General features: G+C 50.2%; 1 protein-coding gene across 7 annotated transcripts in view; it reads left to right on the top strand.

The window, feature by feature from the left end:
- The first annotated feature begins 1,969 nt into the window (after positions 1 to 1,969).
- RGS12 (regulator of G protein signaling 12) overlaps positions 1,970 to 4,087 on the top strand; it is an 81,875-nt gene continuing 79,757 nt past the window's right edge. For 3 of the 7 annotated variants that reach the window (XM_053404302.1, XM_053404305.1, XM_053404303.1), the window contains exon 1: positions 1,972 to 2,162. The gene's annotated coding sequence lies outside the window, so the exon portion shown is untranslated. Of the gene's footprint in view, positions 2,163 to 2,738; positions 2,953 to 4,087 lie in introns of all 7 variants that reach the window. The other 4 variants (XM_053404301.1, XM_053404297.1, XM_053404299.1 and 1 more) reach the window with 3 other exon arrangements.

Below are 4,087 nucleotides of genomic sequence, written 5' to 3'. Positions count from 1 at the left end.
TCGACTGCCCCAGGGAAACCTGCCACCCAAGGGGCTCGCCTCCCCCGGGGGACTAGCCCTTGCAAGGAGCACCCTGCTTGCTGCCTCGCCTTCTCTCTGGCTTTCGCTCATTGTTCATAAAGGATCAAAAGTTAGAGGCGAGCAGTGAAGCAATCAGGTCTACAATACCAAAAACAGGTAGAAGCCCCAAAAGATTTCTCCAAATTGAATGGCCAGTAAAATGGCAAACACGGTTCAACACAAGCAAGTGTAAAGTGATGCACTGAGGGGGAACCCTTCCCCCCCCAAAAAACCCCCTAAATGCACATATATGTGCTGAACAGAACTGAATATTGAGATTGTAGTGAGTAGCTTTAAGAGAAGGAAGACTTTGATCCTAAACCCCTGATGCCTTGCAGCTACACTTGTTAGTGGGAAAGGCTTTGGGAGTAAACACTGAGGAAAAATCTGGACACGCTGACTTGTGGGACATCTTCTGGAGAAGAAAAGGCTAGGGAGTAAATCCTACACAAATCCGGAGTGGAGTCCCTAAGGCAGTTGGGTGGCACCATGTACACCTCCTTCCAAAGACTTCAGCCAAACTGGTTCCAAACGTATTGCTCTTGCTCTCCTTTGGACCACATCAGCGAGGTGAAGAGGGGGGGTCTTGTTGCCTGGGAAGCCCAGGACCTCCAGACACGCTGCCCAGGCTTGTACTCCAAAGCGTTGATAGCTTGAAGATGTTGGCACAGGATGTGGCAAATGTGAAAAAAGCAAATTCCATGCTAGGAATCTTTAGGAATGGGATTGAAAATAAAATTGACTGTCATAAATGCTGAACTCTATGGTGTGACCACACTGTTTTACCTCAAAAATAATATTGTAGAGTGGGGAAAACTCCCAAGATGACCAAGGGGATGGTGCAACTGCCCTTTGAGGAAAGGTTGCAACATTTGTAGCTTTTTAATTTAGATGAAAGGTAAGAAGCGTGCACGATACTTTACAGGCCCCTTTTACGCAGGGGTTGAGTTCTGAGCATAGCTGTCAACTTTTCCTTTTCTTAAGAGGAATCCTATTCAGAATAAGGGAATTTCCCTTTTAAAAAAGGGAAACGTTGACAGCTATGGTTCTGAGGCACCATGCACATCAGGATGCATGTAAGCCTGCCCCGTCCCACTTGTGTCAGGGGTCGCATGCATGCCAATTGTGCGCAAGTGGGTAGTTGCCTGCTATGGAGAAAGTGGACAGAGAAATATTTCCTGTTGCATGGTACTAGAACTTGGGGTCATTCAATAAAGTGGACTGTTAAGGCTGATCAATGGCTGATAAAACTGGCATTTGCTCTCATGAGACGAAGCAATGGCCACCAACTTGGATGGCTTTAAGAGAGGATCAGACAAATCCAGGGAGGACAAGACTGTTGGGCTACGAGCCACAGTGGTTCTGCCTTCACTGCCCTTGGTGCCTTTCAATGCCGGTTTCTGGGAGACGCAGGAGACTCTGGTGGTTGCACCCCGTGTCTGCTTATGGGCTTCCCACGGGCCTCTGCCCGGCCACTGCGAGACGAGGATGCTGGAGGAGATTGGGCCTTGGCCTAACCTGCTGACTAGGCACTTCTCTTCCGAGTAGTTTTGTACAGTCTTTCCAAACTAAAACGCAACGACAAAATTAACCCTCGGTCTGAGAATAAATGTGTGCGATGTGGCGATTCCTGTCATTATTTTCGAAGCACATACGTCAAAAGGGGCTTATTTCCAGAGCTCATTTTATTTAGGAGTTTTGTCGGGGGGGGCGGTGCGCGAGCCAAGCGCGTTTCTCCGCCTTTTCTCTCAAAATTCGGGGGAAGCCTGAACTTCCCGGCACCCCCCCCCCCCACCGAAGGCGGCAAGGACTGAACTTCCCACCAGGCCTCACGCGTCGGGGCCTCCGAGCGGCGGGCGGGCGGGGAGGGGCATGGTGGGAGTTGTAGTCTCTCGAAAACTGCCGCCTCCCGCCACGCCAGCTCGTCGGGCCAGCCGAGGGCCCCGTGATTGACAGCCCGCCTCGGCCAGTGGCCGACGGGGCCGTAGTCAAGGCGGGCCCGGCGGGCATCACCCTGGCAACGGAGTCGGGGCGAGAGCTGGCTCCTCTGAGGGAGACCTGCTTGGGTGGTCTCCCGGCCCCTCGGCGAGGGGGCGAGAGAGGTGAGAGGAAAAGAGAGAGACCCCTTTGCCCCCCCCCAGCAGCTCCGACCCCCCCTCCCCGGCGCTGGGATTCCTGGGGAGGCGGCGGGGAAACAATGGGCGGGGTGGGGGTGGGTGGGCGCCGAGCGAGTTGTTGTCGAAGTTAAGGCGCTAGTTCTCTGTGTGGAGCCTGGACGGGCTCCGCCGAGAGCAACAAGTTCTGGGTCCGGCGGGCCCTTTCCCCTCTTCGGCGGGGGCTTTGTCTGGGGCTGCGACCGGGGGGCGGCGGGGGGGGGCGCCAGGTAGTGCCTCTCGCCCCGGGGGGACTTTTCGCCCTGAAGCGAGGCAACAGGAGGCAGCCGCTCCGCCCGCCGCGTCCCAGGTGCTGGGCTCTCCGCTGCCTTGTGCTTCCGAGGCAGGGGTGAAAAGTACGGAGCAGCCAGGCGGTTGCCACAATAGAGGCAAGTGTGTAGCCTCCTCCTCCTCGGATCTTGGAACGGGAGCTCCGCAGCTTGTGCATGCACGGGGATGAGTAGCCAGGCGGCCCAAGTTTATTCCTGCCTGTTCGTTCAAAACACTTTTTATCCCGCTCTTCAGCCAAAGAGAGCTTCCGAAGCAGCAGCAGCAGCTCACAAGTTGCCTACCAGTAATGAGTTTGCAGGTGGTGGCAGATTATTCAGAGCACAATGAAATCCCAAGAAGAGTTTGAAGAGCTTTGAAAGGACCCCACTCTGAACTGGGTGGAATGGACAGGTGCGGATCCTATGCCAAGAGAGCTTTCTGGGATAACAAAGTTCGCTTCACCTAAAGGGTGTGAAAATAGAAAGGGAATATTGGCTAATGATAGGAGGTACATTTTCAAATGGCAAGACATGCATGTGATGAAGGATACCAGTCATATGTCTCCTGTAATGAAGTTGGAGGACTCAAAATGCACTGCATATGGGTCTGCTTTTGTACGCAGTTTAAATTTCAGCTTACACAGGATGCAACTATCTAGAGACTTGTCAGGTGGTCAGAACATGGTACACCAGTATTGTACCAGTTGGTTGCCTGTATGCTTCTGGGTGCTGCTGCTAACTTCTAAAGTTGTACAGTAAATGGTTTGAAGTAAAGTGATTTCAAGGACCAGCTGCACCCACATGAACCTGCTTGGGCCTTGAGATCGGTATTTGCAACCCTGCTCATTGATATACCTGTAAGATCTGTTAAATAGACAGGCTGGCAGGCCCTTCACAATGTGCCCCATCACAGCTAAATTAACATTTCTGATATCTCACTTCTGTCCTGGGGGCATTAAAAATATATTCTTAGTGTGAACCAGATAGTTCTCTTTACATGTTATATATGTCTCTTCCTCCATGCTGCCTTTTCCAGTCTGTTGCAGACCTTAGGACTAACTCTAGCTTGTTGATACTATTGCAGTAATGTTTTGGCTACATAAGTGCAAACACTTAAAAAACCCCTGATATTTCTGTTGGAGCATGGTGCTGATAATGCCAGAGTTACAGGTTTGATTCCTGTATGGGACAGCTGCATATTCCTATATTGTAGGGGGTTGGATTAGATGATCCTCAGGGTCCCCTCCAACTCTACAATTCTGTGATTCTACGATACCATGAAATAGCATCTCATTATTTTTAGTTAATTACGGGATCTGATGTTGGATTATAACTGTTGGGTTTTTAATTGTGTCTTAAATAATTTAATTGTTTTTAGGGATTGCTTGATTGGACTTAGATTTTTCTAACTTCTATTTTAAATTGTGGCACTTTATTTGATGTTAAGTATTTACATTTTCATATTAGCCACATTGGGAGGTCTTTCCCCCCTAACACAGCTCCATTAATAAAATAAAAGTTGGTGTTAGGAAAGGGATGAAGTACCACAATGTCACTGTATCAATCTTTGTGTACCCATGTTTAGAATATGGTGTGCAGTTCTCT

This window comes from Podarcis raffonei, chromosome 9, assembly GCF_027172205.1.
Source record: "Podarcis raffonei isolate rPodRaf1 chromosome 9, rPodRaf1.pri, whole genome shotgun sequence".
Classification (NCBI taxonomy): Eukaryota; Metazoa; Chordata; class Lepidosauria; order Squamata; family Lacertidae; genus Podarcis; species Podarcis raffonei.
The sequence above is the reverse complement of the archived record's forward strand: the minus strand, read 5'-3'. Positions and strand labels throughout refer to the sequence as shown.